The following is a 23,982-nucleotide window of genomic DNA, read 5'->3' on the forward strand; positions in this document are numbered from 1 at the left end:
AGGAGTCACTATCACACACCAACTATTAAGAGACTTTTCAATCTCTCTTCAATAAATTGATAACAAGTATATTTATGAATGCCCCTTCTTTTGGAAGAATTCCTTAGTAGTCTTTACTGGCTTATTTTCATGTATCTTCTTAGAAATGACCTCTCCCAGTGCAGAGGAACCTGACATGAGAACCAGTGGAAGAGCACTGATCAGAACAGTGCCAATTTATTGAATTATATGGCTGATTTTTATCCATAAACTGAATTGTTCTTGGAAGTCTTCCATTTACAGTGGACATGGCCCAAATTATCTTACCTTGCAAGACTTCTATCCAAATTTCTGTGGCTTTGGCTGTAGGAACATATTTGTTTCAGAGAGAGCCAAGCAGGAACCATAGCAAGGCTACAGCTGGCAGCAAGTGAGATTTTGTGTATCGGCATTGGGGCTTCACAGACAGTAGCACTGGCTGTGGAAATCACATTATTGACTCCAACTAAACAGAGCTTAAGCCATTACAAAGTCAGTGGGAAGTTCTAATTGACCTTTCTGGGCTTTGGATCAAGTCCCAGGAAGAATATGACTGAACTGGGCAGCGTTATTGCAACATGCTAGTCCTAGAAGACTGCTTTGCCCATGAGAATGCTGAGGTTAATGGACAGCTTTCTAACAGAGAGCTTGGGATACTAAGGGAGGTTGGTTGGTTTTTGAGGGTAATTTCATGTTGTCTGCTACAGACAAGTGCTGGATAAGGAGCAGCCTAGTTTAGTCCAGTGTTCCTTTCCCTGCAATATACTCATGCCTAGATGTTACTAAGCACATTTGTTTACAGTCACTTCCTTTCCCTTAAAGTCTGTAGGTAGAACTTCAGGAGAATGGAGACCTGGAGGTGTTTGTGGGCTCCTCGCTACCCTCCCTGCCAAGGCAGAGCATGATGACACATATTATGAACAAAAACTGCCACCCAAACCTTGAGACAGCTATTTCTTTTGGAGAAAAGGAATAAATATACTGAATACATAAACGTGGAACCTTGGCTTCCTTTTTCCAGACATATTATTAAACTGGTAAAAATTGTTTTAGGGCCACCAGAATCTCTCACTCCTAATATTACACAGAAATGGGAAGGAAGGCAGGGTCCAAAGCATGCCATTAAATGTCTGTCATGATTACTTGTTGTTAGAAGGGAGCTGCAGCTATGCTAATACAGTGTGCTCGCTACAAAGAACCCTGTAATTGGGACAAAGCAGTTGCAAAGCTTCCCACAGCTGGCAGGAACTGCGACTGTTCTCTTTGGTTTTAATCATGGCTTTTAAAGCAGATCAGTAACAGCAACAATTAGCCTTTTAGATGGGTCTCAGAAATTACCATTTTTAAAATATGGTGACTCTGCAGGCACAAAACCAAAAGCTCTGAGCTCTGCATAAAACAAGCAGCCAAACACTCTGGGCTTGTTTGTCACCAGCATGGTTTCTCCTTTGTTTCTGCTGAATTGTAATTCTGAAAAGCAGACAGGAACTTGCACAGTCAAAAGGAAATATCCTTAGTCACTTCCCTTTCCTCTCAAAACCTACCCTTCGAAACAGCTTCAGCTCTGAAGAACTAACTGCCTGGCATTCCAGCTGTGTAAGGAGGCACAACCACGAGGTTATACAGAATAGCTTGCTGGTTCTACATCAGCAGAATGACTTTGAACCTTCCCTCATTGGACAAGTTTGAAAGACAGCCATTTGGAATACAGAAACAGTGGAAAAGGAATCAGAGGGGAATATTCAGCAGAGGACTCCTGGGAGAAGAGAAAAAGCAATGCAACAGTAATAAACTCAAAATCTTCTCCAGAGCAGATGTCACCATCACACTGCAGTCAAGAGGGTCCTCTGCAGCATCTCCATGCCTTGCAGTGAGGTCTCAGCCTGGCTCCCAGAGCTGGATGGAGCTTGATCTGCTCAGACCTGCCTCTGCTTGGCCATTCGGAAATTTTTGCCTGTGCAGCAACGTTATTCAGTGACCAAACAGCTTTTATGCAGCCTCTCTTTTATCCACGTAAGTCCTGGTGTACAAATACCTATTTTAAAACTCTCTTGCTCCTCTGTGTGGTATTACCTATGCTTCACTCCTTCTAGGAGAGTTTGCCAGCACAGTAACACAAAGGAGCTTTTTCAAGTACAGATCTGGCCTTTGTGCCTCAGGGCTTAATTCTCTGAAGCTAGGACTTCTTTGTACCACTCTGGCTTACAGTCTTTAAAGTACAAGTGTAAGTGCACTTCGATGTATCTACATGTCAGGTGGTAACAGGACATTTCTTGCCTACCTCAAAGACTGGGTAGGAACCAACACCTCCACCAGGCTTTGATTTCTCTCAAGAAAGCACTTACATTGACACTCATTTCTCAGTCTGATTGAAGCCTGCTGCAAATCCCACATGTGAGCTTCAGGATATGGTGTCCCTGCCAGGCTGTCGTGCCAACTGCTGTCCAAAATCTTGAGTTCCCAAACTTATTTTTCTGTCCCAGCTGTGCACGTGCCCCAGGCTGCAGAGAGCTGGGATTCCTGGTTGGGACTGAAGGCCACCAGTCTTCACAAATAGTTAATTAGTTCAGCTGGCATTGCACTTATACACCATTAAGAGCAGTAACATGATTGGCATGAATGTATAAATAACATACCTGCACATAGAAGTAACATCAAAGCATGGCAGCACTGGTTTAGAAAACACCACTGGCATTAGAACTATAGGCATTGGATCCCAAGGAGACATTTTGAGTGGTTTCCTCAGATACCTGTGCTACTATTGCACCTGGGTGCCCTTGTTTGTAATCCTCTTCCTCCTGACAGCCAGCACAGACGATAACTTTATTTTAAATCTCTCTCTCATTAGAGGATTTAGAAATAAAATTTAGCAATGGAATATTTCTAGTGATGGAGAGTAGAACATTATCTACTAGATAATGTCAACATTGTCTACTACATAATGTCTTCCTTCTAAAAAAAAACAATGAAAAGACTATACACTGGATCACTTTTTCCAACAAATGCAACTAGAAAATGGTGACATGATAAAATCCATATAAACAAGAAGTGCTGACAGACACCGCTCCATATGTAGCTATTCCAATCACAAATGATACTGACATTTTCCTGCTTTATTTCTCTCACAAAACTCACAACACTGTTGGGAAATTTAGAATATTATCATTTTTTCAACATCATTTGTCTTTCTCTTTTTGCTCTGTAGAACTAAGAAGAAAAGAGTAGAAGCCACAATTAGAGGGGCTTTCAAAGAAGCAAAGGAAAATCAGCTTTATGGAGCAATCCTGCATGAGTAATGATGTGGGAAGTTTAGGTTGAGCCTTTCATCCCAATGGGCTCCATGTACATGTGGACAGAAGTGCAGAGTACCTATTTTTTACTTCAAGCCTATCATTCACTGCATATGTTTAATCAAATGGCATTGAAAGGTGGAAGTGCTGATTTTGTCCATGATGACTGATAATGGGTTTAACACCACCCTGGGAAGCTACAATAGGAATTGGCAGGAATATATAAACCTTCTATTTCCTGAGGTCATATTTTGCTTTTAAAATGTGGAGAGGTTTTTGCTGTTTTTTTTTTGTTTGTTTTTGTTACTGTAAATATGGGGAATACAGAGCCAAAGCCATCATTAAGGCTTGTATGTTCCACGCTTTACATCACTTCACTTGGCTGCCTCAAAATCTGAACATAACAGGCACAGCAGGAGTCTGATAAACCAAATGCTTTTTCAATGTGGTTACTAGTTTAACATGGGGCTTCCATTTTTTTCCTACCTTCTGAAGTTATTCTTTGAGACAATGTGGATTAATACTAAACCAAGAAGTATTTCATCCAGTCAGGACATGGCAAGGAGGAATGCTATTACAATAACCACAAATGATTCCTATTATAAATAGCCATGGCTTCATATAGAAAAGCAAAGGAAAATGTGTTTATTTCAAACACTAAAATAGGCAGTATTTCTATTCCATAACATCCAAAAGCATATTCTTTTTCATTTCTGCAATAATTGGCAGTAAGATGGAGCACAGATGACTTAGTGCTTGCATTAGGCTTACACAGCTTACCTCTTTCCTCCATACTCACCGTTCTCCAAAGGTTACATTTGAGTCAAATGTCCTCTTTCTTGCTTAGTATTTCACTGTACGTTTTCCTCCATTTCCAGCAGTATCTCTTAGAAATGAAAGCACTGAGCATTAATGGAAATGTTTTAATAGAAAACTCAAGAGAACTCTATTAGCAAGAGCAGCCCCGTTCAAAGCTGGATGATTCTGATGGATCTGATAAGTGTTGAACTTGCTCACAGTGTATGAAGTGGTCATTGTAGCCTTGATTTTCTCCTTCATGACATTTAATAAAACTCACTTATATTCAGAATTTCTGTCCTTGGGAAAATAGCAAGCTGTTACCTTCCTTCCCATCCCAAAATGGGACAGGAGAAATCCTGAGAGAGGGAGATAGAAACTGTCTTTCCATGCTTCCAAGAATGTTAGTGGACATGTGGGTAACCTTGTGGATATCTTTTAAGCTATAAAGACCTCATAAGCAGGTTTTATCATGTTTCAGGTTTTATACATAACTCTTCTCTAAACTTTTGAAACTTATTTCCTCCCTCTCCCCCCTCACCCCATAAAAGTATTATTTTTAATGACTGATTAAAATTTCAACAGCTTGTGAAAAATTCAAGGAAAGCCATCCCTTATAATGAAAATTTTAATTGATATCTGCTTGAATATGTTATCAGATTCATTATTGAAATTCTATTTTTGCTAAGCATTTTTATTAAAAAAATTCAGGATTTCATTAAAAGAAATGTGACAGATCTGAATGCCTTGAGATGAAAACTAGTTTGCTTAATGAATTGTTGGCATTCAAGCCAATCTCATTGTCTGCCACTGTATCTGATAATGCTATATAATGTAGGGAGCTACTCAAATCTATGGTAATGTAATATTTGACATCACTATTTTTGTAATTGCTCTATTAGTGAGTGTTGCAGCTGAATTTCCTGATGTCCCAGGATGAAGTTTATGGATTTGCCCATAGGGATACTATAGATGATACAATCAAATATACCAACCTGCCCATGAGTTTATCTTTTCCTGGAGAGCCATACTGGATAATGTTATCAACTCCAAAGCAAAATTGAGATTTGTCCTAGCCTGGCTGCAAAAGCTTCTTTATTCCTGGAGAGTATTTCACTCGATGGTTTAATGAAAGTAAAACAGAAAAATATCAGGAGAAGAAAAAAAAAGAAGAGACAATGTCTATTTCTGCCTCAGATGCTCTGTACGTTCTAGACGGTGTCCTGCTAATTGCAAAAAGCATGACTCATTCAAGTCATAAATCAGCATTTCTTGAGGCAGCAAAAACAGCCGTTAAAATTCATTGCAGTAAGACTGCTTTATTACACCGCTGGAAAAACTGCTTCCCAACAGCAGCTCCCTATTCCGCGCAGCTATCTCTGCCAAGATTTGATAAGACAAATAGGGAGACTTGGGCGGAAAAGAGGAAAATGATGAAAGAAAACTTTGCTGCAAATTAGATACAAAATGGTTTTAAGCTATCTTGTTTCAAGTGTCTTTCACCTCCTCCACATCCCTCTGTCACATCCAGGAGGGCTGGATTATGCTGAGGAGATCAGCCCGGGCTCATCCCTTATTCAGGCAATCTCTCAACGGCACTTTTCCCAGCAAGAGGTGGGGAGTGGTCCATAGAATTTTGCCAGTGCTCCTTAAAACAGCAAGCAGGACCACTGAGTCATGTGTCAATGACAGCTGTCTATTCAGGGATCTGCCCTCCTCACTCCTATCCCATCCCAGATTTATGTTCCTTTTTTCTTTCCAGTCTCCACCAGCTCTGCCCCCAGCTTATCACCACTCTGCAATGTCTTCCCAACCAAGAGGAAGGAGCGATGATTCCGCAGCTCACAATGACACACTCCATCATCATCACTTGCAGGGTTTTTCAGAATGATGATTGACAGCACTCTTGAAATTGTGTAAAAATTAACATGTAAAAAAAAAAAAAAAAAGAAAGAAAGAAAGAAAACCAGAATCTGTGGTCTGTTGCTCTGACCCTGGGCAAAACACAGCTCTGGCTGTGGCTGTTTTACATCTAATCGCAGCAGCAGAACAGCTTCCAGCCAGTCTTATTTGTAATTTTTTATCTCACTGTCCAGCTAAGTCAATCAATTGCTGCAAACTGTGTTGTGCTGCAGGGGAAAGAATAATAGAGAAATATTCAGCCAAACAATACGAAACGTGTTCCTACTGCTGTGTATGTATGTTGAAACAGCAGCCTGTCCCCTGCCTGCCAGGTAATGCCACCAGTCCTTGATAAGACTGCTACAGCTCTCCCACTCTCAGAAAAATTGGCAAAAAAAGCCATCACTCACACCTTGGGAAATGTCCATGGAATAATTACTCCCTCCAAGACAATTATATCCACAAAAGCTCCTTCCCCTCAGAGGGAAAATCCAGGTGGAGGCTCTTCTCAATTAAGGTTTAATATATACCTCTATTTCTTCTGAAAAAGGGTTGTTCTCATTCCCACTGGAACCACTCAGAAGCTTTAATGGTTTTTGAACCAAGCCCAGTGATGATGCATCTTCATCAGTGATAGGAGTGCTTCCTTGCTTCAGGTTTTCCCATGGTTTAGATGCATATCCATCACACTGCAGCATGCTGGGGGTGACAAATTGGACATACAATCACACAAATAAGTGAGATTTCCTACTGACTCTTTTGCTCCTCACGTCTGCTCTCAGGATTGTATGGAGAATGGCATTTTCAGTGACTTTCATTTTAGGGAAACTGGGCCAGTTGCTGCCTCCCACAACAGCATGGCTGGGAAATGGGTTTTAAACCCTGAAATGCCCCTCAGCTGGAGGGCTGGAAGCTGGCCAGGCAGGAGAAGAAAACGAGTAATAGAACATGCAGCTTTCTTGCTTTGTACCCCTGTAAAACTGCTTCAGAGTAACTTTCATTCCAACTACCCCACAGCAATTGCACGTAAGGGTCCTGGGAGGAGCAAAGATTTTCTTTGATGGAATTATCATTTAATTTTTGTTCTATATTTAGCAAACCAACCTCCCAGCTGCTAGCCTGGGAGCTCCCTACAGGGTCCCTCTTACCTGGCAAGGGAGAAGAGAGATTGCCTCTGAATCTTAGGGGCTTCCCTTCAGCTCTTCCGTGCTTCCTTCAATCTGTATTATTCCTGTATATCCCATTACTTTTCCCAACAAACTGGGTGCACATCTTAGTATTGATTGCCACGCTCCATCACACACAGACACATTTCTCTTCCTCTTTGCTCAAAGAAAACTGCACTGTTGACCACAAACCAACAGTCAGGCTTTTATGATATCTGTATTGGTTATTAAATTTCTGAACTCTGTGAGAAAAATGAGAAACACGTGTGAGTTACTTGTGAATATATAACAAAATCATTTCACTCAGAGCAGTTGAGCTGCTTATCAAATAAATGAATAAAGCAAAGCATTCTTTCTTAACATAGAACTTACATCTTTAATAAACATCTGCTGCATGTTCTCATGAGAATCCTATTATGCAACTTCCTTTATTGATTCATGTATTAATATCATTTTGTATTAAGCTGGTACATAATTGATGATATGGAAGTGTTTTCATATTACAACTCCTTCACTACATAATATAACCCACTTATCATATTTTCAGCACAAAATTCACAAAGTTCATGGGTGCATTATGCACCGAAATGAACAAATTAACTGTAGAAAAGTACAGTATATCATTTGCAAATTGCATGCAAGCTAAAGTAAATACACAGTGCTAAATGCTGACTTTGATATAGTTCAGGTTGAAAGGCATACATCAGCTAAGAGAAAAAAAATATCTAAGCATTCAGTAGAATGGAAAAATCTCTCTCAGAAAACAAGACCTTGTCAGTTGAGTGCAATATATACAGCTGTGATTAGGAAACACCTTCCCAGCTCCAGTAACTTTAGTGCTAGTACTGCCTTCCTGCAGCATCAAGCACTGCTCACTGTAAGCAAAAGAAGCAGGAGAAATCCCTGAGGGGATTTATTTTCCTTTAGGTTTTAGGGCCTTGTTTTGTTCTGGTTTACCTGCAACTGAATAACAGGCTCCTGTAGTACTTCAATACCTAATGCAGTGAGATTACACAAGGCTTAGAAGCTTGTTCTTTCTTATAAAATATACTTTAAAATAAGCTCAGAAAGGCAGATGAGGAACTCTTCCTGCCAAACAACACACCAGAGCAACAGTGGCACAGCCCTTACCCTGCAGTCCTGGGAGCCCAGTGTTCCCCTGGCCTGGCTTACCAGGGTTTCATCCTTGGCAGCTCAGTTAGAACCACTGCTGTTGGACTGCTCCTCTTCATACTTTCATCAATGGAAAAACATTGGTTTGCAAGAACAACACGCACAAAACCTCAGCCTTATGAAACCATAAATTGGGTTCATTTCTATGCTGCTGCAGCATCAGCTCTCTGCCCCCAGCCTTGCTGAGCAACTGATGAGATGCCACCGCCTTCCCATGGATGTGTGCCAGCACAGAAGCAGCTCCAAGTTGCTGTTCAATTACCTGTTATCTCCTCCATGCTGTTACACAGCTAAATAGCTCTAAGCTTTAATTGAACTTGAGAAAATAAGTGAGGAAAAACACTTTTTTTTTTTTTTTTTTTTTAAAGACACCAGCTAGCTGTGGCCATTCCATTCAAACTCCTGATTCCTGCATCATCACGCTTCAGTGTTCACTGAATGTCAAAGCATTACACCAGTGTTATAACATGAAGTTAGAGCTATTGATACTACCACTGCACTCAAGCTTTGCTTTCACCAGTCAGTCTTTACTTCTGTTAGGTAACCTAACTCTGGCCCTGACCCTCATTTTATTTCAGTGCCCAAGACTTACTGCTCTAGAGAAGCTGTCTGTAATGCTCGGAGCCTCTCTCTTGCTACTTTCACAACCTCAATTATACAGCCAACAAGATCAAATGTAGTGCTACATAAGGCACTACCTACAATTCATCTACTCTCCTCCACCATCCACCATCGTGCACTTTCTCACCCACTAATAATGTCCATCCCGTGCCCAGAAAAGTGATCATTAAATATTCATGTTTCAGGAACAGACACTTCATCCGCAGATCTGCCCACATCAAGTACAGTATTTCCCTTAATCTCTTTAATTCTTCCTCCCAAGTACAGTATAATTTACAGCAGGCTCAAAATATGAGTTAATGCATCTTTTCTTTCATTACCTTTTCCCCAGCTTGAAAATTTATTATGTGTTCCAGCTGGTTTGACAAGGGTCAGATGCATACGGGATGTTTCAGATTCATACACAGCATTTTAAGTAAGGCACAAGGCACAGCTCTTAGATTTCTTCAGTGGAGTACAGCTGCCCCTGCCTGGGGACATCAGTGACAAAACTTGCATTGGCCCAAATACATGATGAGAGCCCAATAGGGAGCTATTTTCTATTTCCAGTGATTTGTAAACATCTTTGCTACTACATGCAATGTACTGCAAATACTGAATGTGCACCTATTGTCCGTTTGACCTTTTTCTTACAACATTTTAATCTTGGATGTTTTTTTAACAACAAATCATAACAGTAAGAAATTCAGTTGCCATCTGATTTGATCAAAGTCACAAAGATCTTCAGACAAGGAAAACAGCTAATATTTCTTCTTTATCCTTTTGGTAAGAGGATTAATAACAGAAAACCATTCCAAGGATTTTTCCCCAAAGCATCCTTGCCTTTTGCATGACTAGCATTGCACATGTGAATGCTTCAATACTTACGTGTTAGTAGGAAGCAATGCAAATACTTCACAGTCATGGAATCTTTCTGCAGCTCTAAGCCAATATCACTTCATGCCACCCGTAGGAGCTTTTCCATTTGAATCTAGAAATTGTATTCCACAATACCTACATATTAGGGGCATGTTCTTTCTAGATTCTTTTGCTTGGGTCCCACAACCAAAAGGTGGGAAGGGACGGAGGGCTGCAATTTCTCGAGAACCAGTAGATCCTGGATCTTCCCATGCTGACAGGGTGTGGAGCAGCAGGTTGTCACTGTGACACCTGCTGGCAGAATTAAAATCTGAGCAAATGGCGAATGCTGTAACGTCTGACAGCTCTCCCAAATTCCCCTGAGCACAGGCTGTCTCAGAGTGGGTACTTCAGTTTGCAGCTCAACATTATGTAAGCAAGTCGAAATAATCAGGCATAGGTATCTCTAAGGCGACAGTTCTTATACACACACACACACAAATATAGATTTATATACATACACATGTGTGTATATATATGTACACTTCCCCACTTTCCCTGCCTCACATTTAGAGAGCAGCAAATGGAGGGTCCAGCCACTTCTGCACCCTGACTTCCTCTACGAAACCATTTCCTGGCTCTTCTACCATCACTGAACTGCACTGAAGCATCTCTGCTGCCAGAAAGGGTGCTTAAGACCCGTGGTTTCCTAACAGTTCCCTTGGACAGGCACTGACCCTCCCTACGTGACTTTCTAACTCCTTCCCCTCAGGATGACCTGCCACTTCCAAAGCTCCTGGTTCCTCTGTGCAGTAAACAAGTCCTCCTCCAGGAGCATCACAATCCATTATTAATCCTGCATCACTATGTCTGGGACTTTCAGTCCAAGACAGAAATAAAAAGACTGCAGCACAGGCAGACTAGGACTGCAATTGGAGCAGGGTTTGTAATTTAATAGAACTACCTGGAGTAATGCTGTAATCTCAAACAACCTTCAGAAGTAGTTCAGAGACAGATTCTCTAAATCCTCAAATCAGCTACAAATATACAGTTGCATTACTACTATGGATTGAAATGCCTTTGAAGTCAACAGAGAGATTCTTACAGGGTTTTTTATAGGCTTATGCATTTATATATATAAATATATACACACACACACACACACACACACATATAGACATACGTGTCTCCCTAGGAGTTTAATTGGGCTGGAGTGCCCCTGAAGAAGTCTGAGCTGAAACCCTAAGGAACAGCACACTCTGAGAGCTCTCTGCCTGTAGGATTTTTTTTTTTTTTTAATTAACCACCATTTTTCTTTCCTTCTCTGTTGGTGAGAGTTGTCTCTATTCTGTAATGTAGACATCACCATCTCAGAGCATGGTCCCAAGGAGGCCAATTTGGAGATTGACAAGAAAATCATCCTTTCTATTTGGACAGAGAGAAATGATATTTTTCCAGCTGGAAAGAAGAAAAAACATAAACCCTATTGTGTAGTCCTGATCAGGATTGCTGGACAAATCAAGGAAAGTTTGAGATTTGCCAAACTAAGGATCACAGTCATGAGATTTGTTTGCTTGCACCATAGCACTGATTTTCCCCAGGCTGTGTTTTGTTCCCTGCCAAGGGAAGCTGGATGTTCACAGGAGCCCCATGGGTCCTCACGCTGCCAGTGCCACTGAAGCATTGGGTCACCCATCCATTTTTCATCCTCATTTTTTACCTCACCAACCTTACCACTCCCTTTATGGCCCTGTACCTGCAGTCTCATATCACCGTGTTCACTTCCACTTTTACATTGTAAATTTTAACTCTTTGTGTCTTTTCTCAGCTCCTGTTGGAGGAGCTGAGGGATGGAGTCAGATCACTGCATCACCAGCACTGATGTTGGCTTTTAAACCAGTAGAAGTGAGGTTGGAGGTAACGGCAGCATCCCCCTACCAGCCAAATGCACCAACAAGCAGGATTGAATGGGAGACCAAAGGACAGAGTTTTCTACGTCTTCCCACAGAAGGGCTCAACGGAGCAGATCCAGGCAGACAAAGGCAAAGGAGCTGAGAGACAGGTTAAAAACAAATGCAGATATCCTCTGGAGGACACGGGTCAGCTCAGAAGTCTCAGGCATTTAAACTTAACCAGCGACTGTGAAAGCATTTCCAAATCAGAAAGAAACTCCGCAGTGAAAAGGGCGAAAGAGAAGAAAATCCCTATTTTGTGACCTCAGGAAAAAGGAAAGTATTTTTACATATTTCTTGTCTCATATTAATTTGGGGGTGGGAGTTAATAACCATCTAAAGGCCATCACTCACAACAGCGGTCCCATTGGGACACAACCCTTCTGTACAGCTCTGGGTGCTGATGCCCAGCAGGGGCTGAGCCCATCCTCTGAGATCCCAGGGGAGCACAGCATCGCATGGGCTCGGTCTGCCACTGCTCTGCAAGGAGCTCAGCCCCAGAGCAGGGCTGTAGGAACAAAGAGAAGTTCATACAGAAATCAGCTGAAAACCCGAGCGCGTATTTTACCAAATCGTTCCTAACGTTGCTCTGTGTTATTTTGTTTCAAAGCATGACAAATAGAAACAAAAGAAACTGCAGACGTAGACCAAGAACAAAAGGCTGAGTGGCTGCACAAAGTGGATGAGTAAAACGAAGGTAGCGAGCCTCAAGCTTCTCTAAATGTCTTTCTAATGCTAATTAAAGCACCGCACGGAATTTCCCATGGGAGGCGTCGTGGAAATTGAGCCTTGAGGTGGGAGTCTGAGTGAGGGAGAAAAAAATTCTCTGCTGGGTTTCTCCCCCCTCCTCCCCCGGTCCTGTCTCACTCCATCACTATGCTGCTGTCTTGACAAAGTCCCAGCCCTGACCTCGAGGCCCCAAGCCAGTCCAGAGCCCTTCCTGCACCACACAGTGTGAGCATCTCATCCAGCATCTCATCCTCTGCGCTCTCTGGAATCATCTGAAGCCATGTTCGCAGAGATCAGGTGGGATTTATTTCTAGATGAAACTCGGCTGATAAGACAAAGCAAGTTATTAATCCACTCAGGCCAGCTATCTAACACTCAAAGCCTGTTACTTTTGCTGGCTGGAAAGAGGTATTTGATCGAATCAAGAGGGATTTGTTTAGCTCTCTCTTCTTGTTTAAGTTAGAAGACGCTTAAAATTTGCAGCTGGGGGTTGTGCACCTGCCAGCTCTGCAGCACCTGCAAACAAAGCCATGAGCTGTGGTGCAGCTAAAACGGGAAAGAGAGCAGGACCTGTGTGCTCTCTGCTACAGCCTTGTTTGGTATCAGGATGTCAAGACTGGCAATAAGAGCAACTCTGATCACTTGTGGCATTTTCTTTTTGTCCTGAATATTCATTAAATATCCATTCCTTTCAGGCTGTGCACTCCACTTCCTGACACTCCTCTGGCTACTCTGCAAGTTCTTTCTCTTTACCTCTCCCTTCAGGAGACCCAAGACACACCTCATCAGATTCTCAAGACAGCACTGTGCTGCCCAAGTTCCAGCTCCCAGCAGTGCCCTGTCCCAACCCAAATGCTAGAGTTGCTTTGAATCTCAGGGGGAGTTGAGCAGATGTGTTTCTGTACCACCGTGCTGGAAAGTTGATTTCTCCATAGCGGTGGTTTCGATCTGTCAGAAGTCAGTTTAGCTGCTGCTTTAACCAACAGGGACCAGATTTTCTCTCTTTCTGTCAGAGGGTTTGATGACAAAACCGGTATCAAGGGGATCAGCCAGAGAGTGATGATAATGCTTTTAGCATCTGAGCCAAAGCCCGCTGCCTTTACTGAAAGCCTTCCCATTGACTTCAGTGGGGCTCAATCAGCCCTATGCTCCATTGCAGGATGGAGCCAGATTTGCTTTGAACACATTTGCAGAATTGGACACCAAAGTTTCCAAAGACCACGATATTCTCCAAGTAAAGAAGTTTGCTAATAGGTAGGGGAAAAGGAAAGACAAAGTGCTGTTCTTTCCTTTCCACATCCTTGCACACCTTTGTATCTCTTGCTGCCATTATTCTTCTTGCTCAAGTATCCCTTAACGTCTACTAAGGGATCTGAAAAGAAAAATACATCAACACATTTTTAACAGAGATGTAAAACCAAAAGCTCCACAACTAAACAAATAAGAGTAAGTAACACAATTTTCTCCATCTCTATTGCATTAAGCCCAAATTCTGCTTTCTGGGGAGCAGATCTTGACACGTGGTGACAAGCTGCCAAAGTTCCCACAAGGAGAAGACTCCTGACCAGCCCCAATAAACGAAGCACTTCCTCCACAGCAAACCCCACGCAGTTGCTCATTGACTCAAGGTGACCACCCAAGGGCTGAAATAAGCAACTTCACTCAGGAGTTGGTTGGCACCATATTGGCGAGGCCAGAGGCCCTCGCTTTCTTCTCAGATTCTCTCTCTGTGGTTACACATGAATGCTGGAAGTTAATTAGCCGCTGGCATAAAAAGGAGGAGGGCTGAGGGAAGGTGTGACAGAGACAGGTGGCTGTCAGAGGGGAACATCTCTTCACGTAAATACCCATATCCATTCATAGGCTCCAGGAAACCTCATCCCTGAGAAAATACAAGCCAGATGCAAAGCATCTGATCCGCAGCAACTTCCCCTTCACAGCCCCTGGTTAATTATAACTTTGAGGAACAGCAGTCTATAATCATGTACGTGGAAACTCATTTCTCTTTAAATGGATCCTGGCTAACAGTTGCTTTTTACTGGAACAATTTTCAAGTAAACAAGCTCTGAAACTTGAAAGGAATCTTAAACTCCATTAAATAATACAGTTCCTTAGCAGGAATTTCTCCTGGGAAGAGATGTCTTCTACTCAAGTGCCATGTTATGACAAGCATGACAGACTTGATAGCGATCTGTTCCAACTCATGACATTGCTTAAATTAGGTTAGATAGAATCTGTACAGGCTTTCTAAGGAAAGCTCCTCCGGGTGAAAGCACTATTATTTTTGTTAATGGCTGTGAATTATGATTTGCTTCTCCTAGGAGTCATAAACAATGTTGTTACACAGTAGTACATCATGTAATGTATGTAATACATGATGCCTTAGTAGGGGAGGAAACTATTATATTTGCATACATTAGAGCTACAGTTGTAATCAGAACGTGTTTTCCCACTCATTCACTGAATATGTATGGCTCTCTTTCCCACTTCCCTTTGTGTTACATATGTCTCTTCCTTGACCTGGTGTCTTGCTCTATTTTATTCAGACTTGGGAAGGATGCACGCTTACAGCATGTTCCTGTTTCTCTACAAAGACCAAGCAACCAGCTTCCTTTCAGACTACTTCCAAACCTCACCCGTGCCTCAGCCACATGAAAAGACAGATGGAGGCAGAAAGCAGCTCAGCTCCACCGCTGTAGGCTCACGCACGCATCGGGGCACCAGTCAGCAGCTGATGGCACCAAGGACACTTGCAGGTAAACAAGGGGATTTTAAGGTTGTAGCAATGCCTTGCAGCCTGAGCAGGTGACAGCTTACACCTCAGAGGGCTGCCAGACAGGGCTGGGTGGGAGGGATGACAAACCCATCCACCGGCTGCAATCCCCCACAGAGCACAGCACCTCTGCACCACCAGTAGCAGGAGGGTGGGAGGGCACAGAGCAATGCATCCAGCGTTGCTTCATGCAGTTGTTTCCAGGGGATCACATCTTCAAAGGAGAGCTAGGTTCCTAAGTCATCAAGGTCTTATTCGGAAATCCTGCACAGCAGTCCACCAGGAGAACCCACGTTTTTATTCTCACACACCATTGATCATTCATGTCTTGAATTTAAGGGAAGCCATTCAAGTGCAAAGCCAGATGATGAAAAGACAGACTTAAAGGGTTTGTTCTGAGCTTACATGAACACACCTATTTCCCCATCAATAAAATTCAAGCTGAGAAAACTGACACCCATTTGTAATTTGCAAAGAGGAGCTGGAGGCCATCTGAGCAACATGGACAAAGAAAATCAGCACATGGTTTTGCTGCTTCACATGAGCACAGAAATGAAGCAGCAAAGCTGCTCTCAGAACAATGAGAAGGCTGCACCCCAACACAGCAAATTCATCGTAGAATGGCTTAGATTGGAGGGGATCTTAAAGATCATCCAGTTCCAACCCCCTGCCATGGGAAGGGTGTCAACCATCAGGGCAAAATAACACTTGAGACTTTGGAAAATATGCTCCCAGGTACAGTGATGCTGATCAGCACAGAGCAGACCTTCTCCATGTCCATCACATCACCAATGGCTCGAGCAGGGGAAGAGGAGGGCTCAGGTCTAAGTGTCAAAGCCTTACAGTAATGCTGGGCTGAACATTCACACCTGAGTTATTGCCAGTGTGGGGAGGTTACGGAGAAACCAAGAGCTTTTCTTACTGACTCGAACCAATTTAACCACAGGTTTCAAGTGACATGTTGTTATTTTTGAGCTGAAAGATCATTGGAGGCAAACTTCAACCTTTCAGGTAGCCTATGGATAGCAGAGCAAGCAGTGAGGGGCAGGTGCTGGTGGAGCTTCTGTCACCGAAGGGACGCATAAGGATTTATCTGTTTTGCCACACAGAAATATTCTCTGTCTCAGAGCAGATTCATTGTTGGGCTGCCAGGGAAAAGCTGTTCTTGTTCCTTTTCATTAGAGAGAGGGTGGTTGCAATGTGAGGTTTCTGAGTGCACACTGAGGAGGAAGTGGCATTCCATGGTACTCCAAGGGTTTTAATGCATGACCAAAGATATACTCAGAGCTAAAAGTTGTTTATGTGCCTAAAGGTGCAGAGAAGCACATGGGCCCATATTCTTAGGGAAGAAAGCACTGAAATGTTTTGTTTCCTGGGCAGGGCTTAGTGCAATTTCCATGCCTTCAATGTCAGGAGCACCGCATCCCTCTGCTCTGGGGTTTTGTGGAGCTGCCTGTGCACCTACTTCACACTATAGAGACATAAACGATCATACAGAACTGGTCTTTGTACTAAAGAACAGCTAGATTTCAAAGGAAAACATTTCTCAGAAGGGTGTTGCAAATTCTGAGCTATCAGGACAGGCACAAATCAAACAGGAGCTGGTGGTTTTACTTTCTACATTTGAATTCATGAAAAGTTCACATTAAAAAAAAAAAAAAAAAAGCAATGCATAAAAATACCTTGAAACATTTCTTGCCTCTCTTTTCCCACGTGAGACCCCAACGATTTAAGAATTACATGAGCATCATTTACCATCTAGGGATGGACTAACACCAGCACTCTGCTCCTGCATTCAACCTTGAAAGACTGTTAATGCAAAGCAAACAAGAAAGGAGCAGACCTTAAACCACCATCCCAGCCCAGCATCCCTACAGAAGGTCTTGTACAGACATGAGCCCTGCATGCCTGCTCAGCTCCAGTGCAGCGTGTGGGGAATTTGGTAATTGTATCGTGTGATGGTTTTGCAGTTGATAAGCAGCAGCCTTCCTCCTGCAGTGCTGTTAGCCTGGCTTCTTTATGAAAACAACATTTGTTTTCAAAAAAAAAAAAAGAAAAGAAAAGATACTTATGGCTGATAAGTATTATTTGATCATTTTTGTGAAATTTAATTTGTTTTATACTCTATGCTCTCCAAACTACTATGCAAAGTTATACTTTAAGCAAAAATGATATAAATCAAAAATAAACTCAAAAAATCCTCACCCCTTTAAAGTACTGCTTGAGTATTATTTAACCACGATGCATGCAAATTAAATTCAAATTAAATAGCAATGGGTGTGGTGCATATGCAAATTACTAAACATACCCAGTCCCCATTTCCCCCATTATGAAATGCCTACAGCTATAAATCCCTGACTTTACAAGCTGCTCAGCCTCTAATACCATCTTTGTCATTGTAACGAGGCCAAAAGAATGGAAGATGGAGCAACATCAGCTCATCTCCAGTTTTTCAATGCATTTTGTAGGGGTCTTTGCATGTAAGACGTGATCCAGCTCTAAAAATGACCTGTGCTTGGGGCACACTCATCACTGCTATTTTCAAAGGCGGGATCAGTGCTTTTCTGAAGGAAATATGACGACTGCTCTCCTGACTGACCTACCTGGCACTGTCACAGCAGTGAGACAGAAAAACAGCGTGAGCTGAGCCCCAGGGAGGGCTGGGCTTCACACACAGGCTCTCCGTGGCTCAGGGCAGGAGGTTGGGCTGGTGAAGCTTTACAAGGATTCTCCTCATCTTCTCCTGATATCTGAAGCCCCTCTGATTTTGACTTCCTTTGAAATTTCCTTTTGAATCGCTTATCTGAGTGTTCTTACACTCAGAGATGTGAGACAGCCTCCCCACATTCTTCTCAGGATTTCATAGAGAACCCTCCAGCTGCTCAGTTTCCATCCAGGGCCCTCATCAGAGGAGATAGGCATTGAATTTAGTTGCAAGAGACTTGGTAACAGAGAAGCTTCTTTCAAACACCGCCTCCCATACCTGGCAGACTCAGACTTAACACAAGGATTGTTCCTCCACCCTTTAATTAAACGAGTTTCCTTCAGTTTCAAAGCAATAGAACAAAACAGCCCTAGCATCTCTCAATCACTTTCTTCCTTTCTAGCTCTCATAATATAAAAGGAATCTGACAGTTTTTCACTCCTGTATCAGTCTCATCACGTCTGTCATCAGGACTTTTCTCTGAGGATGCATTTATAGACACTTCTTTCCAGTTCCCCACCACCACTGAAAAGCAAAGCTGAAAAGCCAAGATACGAGGAGGGGGACACATCCAGCCCCCTGGGGCACAACCACTAAACTCAGTCAACAACAGCCTTTGGAGATCAGCCTCTTCAAGGAAAGCAGAGATGACTCCAAGGAGAGCTGGAAGAACAGAAAGGACAGACAAGAAAATGAACAAGGACTTGTGGGGGCACTCTGAGCACAATGCACATGAAGCCCCATCCACTGCAGATACGACATCCTAACTTACGATTGCAGATCTCAGAGTAGCCCGATCAGAGGCAGTGTCTGAAAGCACAGCATTCACCACTTTCTCCTATCTGTTCCCAGATCCTTAGATGATTAGAAGACACTTTAATCTGTTTCTTTTCAAAGCTCATTCCATCAAATTAGGCATCAAGGCATGCAGTGCCTTCACTGCTGGTAAAACCTGTACCAAGCAACTACTGAAGACAACAAAGCCATCTCCATGTAATCCTTGTTGTTTGACAAACTAGTGGTTCCTCCATGGGGGAGGCACAACAAGCACAGGGAAACACACAGCTTCTGGAACACGAGTCGGGAAAATCCCAGTTCCCCCCATCCACCTTTGGGTGCAAAGGATGGTGGGGAGCATCCAACACACCATTCCTTTTCACCCACTGATAGTGAGAAAAGCCACAAAAAACCACACTGCAACTCGCTGCTCTCCTCACCCGGCTCCACAGGGACACTGAATTGCTCAGCACTGATAATTACTAACCTCCAAGACTGCTATAGTGCGGGATGTTACCCTCAGCCTCTACAGCATTTCATAATGTATGCTCGCTCATACTAGGGATTATGTGGTCCTGATGGAAATCACATCACTTCGCAAGGATAGAGAGAGCACACAGCTTTTGGATTAAGAGAGATATCCACCCTTTAGGTGTGTCTTAGCCTATTATCCTTGGAAGGTAGCATGAAGTAGCATTTCCTACCCAAGGAGCACTCTCCTTGGATTATTAGCAGTTTTGCAAATTGGGAACTCTCGTTAGTGGTCATTTGGTTGACTACTGTTAAGATACACCTGTGCTTTGGTCTCATGAGTCTGCCAACATAGTCATCCACTTGACATCTCAACCTGCTGCACATTTTATCATTTTATAGCCTGTTCCTCCATAATGTCACTGCATACGTACACTTAACGTGGTCTGACCTTGAGAAAAAAAAAACCTTGTTGTTATATAACTGCACTCATTAATCCAGCTCCGCCATTGATCCTTCTCCATACTGAGAATAAAACAGGTCCTGCTGAAGATACGGAAAGCCTCCAGCTCTAAAGCTATTGCTCTCTATCTTGCCTTCATGCTGCTTTGACCAAGTAAACTGTAGCACTACTAAACTTTTCTTATAAAAATGACCCTTCCTTAGTTAGAAATACATTAAAGCAGTGAATTACAGAAGACAGAGCCACAAAGGGATTGAAAAAGCCTACTCTTTCTATACTGACAGAGGAGCATATCTACATAAACTATTCTTAAAATATGTTTTTTAAGCTGTTCTGAGAATTATTGGGAATGAATCCTGCTGTACTTCTATTTTAACAAGATTTTTTATTTTTCCATAGTTTGGTCCTTTTTTTTTTTTGTTTGTTTATTTTTAATAAATTCTAGATCTATATACATTTGTTCTAGATGGAATGAATCAAATTAACAATTACTTTTCATGTTTGGTTTTGGTTATTTTGTTCCTTTGTTTTTGTTTTATGCATTAAGCCCATGCGTAAAATACACAAGACACTGTCAAGACAAATTGGAATCCTTTTGTCTTTAATTTCCAATCTGAAAAGATTTCAAAGTATTCAACACACAGGAAGTTGGAAAGTATCCTATAGAGAGAAATAATGAATAAATCAATTTGATGTCTTTCCAATCTGACAAAACAAACATTCTGAGCAGAGGTTTTCAGGGGACAAAAATCACATTTTCATCTTTTCCTTATACGTGTTAATTTATGCTTTACGTATTTAGAAAGTAGTAGATTTGAAACTTTAAAGCCTGCTGTTACATCTCTCCACAAGCATTGTTCATGCAACACATCGTGATGCCCTGGTAGATTTAAGTACCATGAATGGTGTACTTGCAGTTACTACATTTCCTAGTTTACTATGGGATGTTCTTCACTGAAAGTTTTTTTTTCCCCCCCACCACAGATGGACATCTCCCTCTAAACCACAGCTCTGACCTGTGACCTGTGGTCTTAGGACATCTGGCTCTGCTGCCTTGCAAGAACATCCAGCACTTTGAAATATACTTCAGTCAGTGAAACCAATTGTACCCAACTAAGCCACAATCTCTTAATACAGAGCAAAATAGAGCAGCAAGAAACTACCTCTTTCAGGGCTCAAGAAGTGGAAACCAGCAAGATGAAGTTTCTAGAATATCACTGTCCTCCACCTAATTCCATAGAAAATATTTCTTCCAAGCATGCCATGTGTGGAATCAGTTCTGAGCCCAGCTGCTCATCCTGTGATGCTATTGAATGAAAGGGGAAGGAAAAAAGGCCTCTAATGTAAAGGACAGCTGACTACAAGATCAGATGCCGATAAAGCCAGTCATACGAGCCAGGATTTCAGTTTGGATGTTGTATTTAGTCTTGTTTGCATCAAAAAAACATGATTCGATGGTATTTTTGACTCTTGAACAGACAGTCCTTTTCCCCTTAGCTGCTTCTCACAAAAAACTCTCAGGCCATTCCCATTTTGAAACCCATATCATTATCTGGATTTTCTCATGAGGCAGATAAAAATATAGATATAATAAAAACTAGAATCACTATATATGAAAGAGATCAATGACTTTCCTGCCTGTTAAAAGTCAGAGAAGAATAAAAGACTCTTTTATAAATACAAGTAAACAATACTTCATAAAAAAAAAAAAAGAAAACCAACCAGAATTCAATATATTAAAAGAAAAAAAAGAAAAAGAATGCCTTCAAAGATCTTCTTCCAACAATCAATAGTTTCTTTAAGCTTTTCAAAAATTCCTCCTTGACCTTGAACATCCCTGCATGTATTCCTCTGTTACCTCTCCCTCCTACCTGCCAGTGGAATCACATAGGTCAACATCAGATAGCCTCAGAGAGGCCATCACCAACGGCACAGCACAGACAGCTGTGCTGTAGTTGTTCTCATGGCTACCACCACCTTTGCCATACTGGCTCAATCTGCAGCTTTTGATGCAAAAAAATCAAAGAAGCTAGTAATAACAATTCATACCAGAAGTAGACTCTTCATCCTTAACATAGTTTCTATTGCTGGTGATCAGCAGATAGTAGAGAAGTAGAGACAGGTTCTGCTCTCCCTTCCTTGAACAGCCCACAGGCATTCAGATAATCCCTTCTTCTCTCCATTAATTATGCAGGATGATTAGGAGAGACGTAGAGGTGCTGCAGGCTTGGCTGCCAACAGTCTGCAGTGACAGTCAGAGTTCTTGTCCTCCACAGACACAACCATTGACACTAACAGCATGCCAGAACACCTCCAGGAAATTAGCTCTTGGAGAGGAGCAGATGGCTTGAACTGAATCCAAGTGAGGCTGAAGTGAACGAATCCAAACACAGCCAAAATGCAGGTCCAGAATAAGGATCTTGGAAACAACTCATGGAAACATCATCTTTCCTTTGTGGACAAGCACTCTGTCCACATTTGCCAAAGCTGTGCCTTGTGTCTGACACTTGGCAAACTCCAGCTGCTTGGGGTGCATCATTAGTCCCTGAACATGTCACTTCTGGGAAGTATTATAATAACTCAATGTGTCTTGAAACTCAACTTGGGAATGGTACACCAACTCCAGCTGGTTGGGAATGGGGAACAACTGCTTTTTCTATGGCTCACGTAGCCAAGGGCATATCTGATTTGCACTCAAGTCTTTCCCAGAGCTCTCTGTCAGCATCTGATGCCAGCATAGGGCCCTGCTCCCATTTTTCAGAGCAATTAGTGTCTTAAGACCCAGCTACATCAAAGATAGAATTTTCATCCGTGGACACCCATTGTAACAGTACTCCTATGAGAGGTCATAAAGCTCAGAGCAAAGTTTTGAGGAGAGCTGTGAAGAAAATATGCCTTTTTTTGTCAATAGCTCTGGAGTAATTTTCTTATGGAGATGAGGTAAATCTAGACTGCGGAACACTTCAGACATGATTTCTTTGGGGTGGGCTTATTTCATAATTTAATTGTACCAATCAGATGACTGTTACATTCCCAAACTTTTCTCAATTTTCTCATCTGTTACTGATAAACTGCCACAATTTTCCACTCCCACGTCGAGAACTGGAAGAGGCTTTGTGAAGTCCAGTGAGGCTGTGAATGCCCACTCCCTGGAAGTATTCCAGGCCAGTGTGGTTGAGGCTTTGAACAGAAGCTGCCCCTGCCTATAGCAGGAGGGTTGGAATTAAATGGTCTTAATGCTCCTTTCCAGCCCAAACCATTCTATGATTCTAAGTCCACTGGAATCTTAACACCTCAGTCAATCTCGCCCATGTACAAATGCTTCAGCATTTAAATAATACCCTCAAAGGAATTAAGGAAAAGGAAGGTTTATTTGCACTGAAAGAACTTTGGTTTTCCACCTCTCCACCTTCTTAAGACTTACGGAGAGACATTCTTTTGCAGATGGGCATGATCATATACACCACTAGTGTGCCAAGCTTCAGGAATTATTTCACAAGGCTGTGGCTTCAACCATTCTCCTGCTTTGTTGTTCCCCTCCGCAGAACTCTCCTCTCCTGCTCATGTTTTTCAGCACTGAGCCCTGTTAGTGCTGAGATTATCTTCTTGTTCCCACCAATCTCTCTGGCATCAGTTGTTAAAACACAGTCAGAGCAGCACAGGCAAGCCCTCACATCCATCATATTCTGCCCCTGCACAGACAAGATTAAAGACCTCTCAGTAATTAAAGATGGAAGGATGTCATTGAGAGGTACAGGCGAGCCAGGGAAGGTGGGTTATCCAAGTGACACATCTATGATTCTCTCCTCTTTTCTGACCCCTTGTTCTGAAGGCTAGTGTTTTGTAAATCAAGATTAATGAGAAGAACAGCACTTAAGTGCACCTGATCATAAATCTGGGAGAGTTAGTACACTCTCTGACAAGATTAATATATTTTATATCTGACACTGTCTGTATAATGCTCTGTGTTCAATTTATTACCATCCCAGACCTGAAAGTGGAGCATGTATTTACTTGCAGTGCCACTTGCGCTTTGTGCAGAGCATCTCATGGACAACCTGATATTCATTTTCATCCCTCTTGAGGTTATCTTTGTTATGAAAAAGAAAATTTTTTTTATTTTGATATAATTCTAGCATAATTATACACAAAATATATCTGCAAAAAGCCACTGATGACTACTGCTGTTAGTCAGGCTGGGAGGACAACAGGTGCAGAATTTTTTAAGAAAACATATCAGTAAATGCCAATTCACCTAAATCAAAACATTTTGTAGATAAACGGTGATGTAAAAACCTGTTACTTTAG

General features: G+C 42.1%; 1 long non-coding RNA gene across 2 annotated transcripts; it reads left to right on the forward strand.

Moving 5' to 3' along the window:
* Positions 1–1,550: 1,550 nt before the first annotated feature.
* Positions 1,551–22,063, forward strand: LOC104913194 (uncharacterized). 2 transcript variants are annotated; one of them, XR_004161336.2, is made up of 4 exons: positions 1,551–2,031; positions 11,634–12,783; positions 15,033–15,242; positions 20,659–22,063. It is a non-coding gene; the product is annotated as an uncharacterized LOC104913194 (long non-coding RNA). The 2 variants fall into 2 exon arrangements; XR_014886410.1 differs by having other exon boundaries at positions 11,634–12,454.
* The last annotated feature ends 1,919 nt before the right edge of the window (positions 22,064–23,982 follow it).

The sequence above is a fragment of the Meleagris gallopavo genome, chromosome 14 (genome assembly GCF_905368555.1).
Source record: "Meleagris gallopavo chromosome 14, MGAL_WU_HG_1.1, whole genome shotgun sequence".
Lineage (NCBI taxonomy): Eukaryota > Metazoa > Chordata > Aves > Galliformes > Phasianidae > Meleagris > Meleagris gallopavo.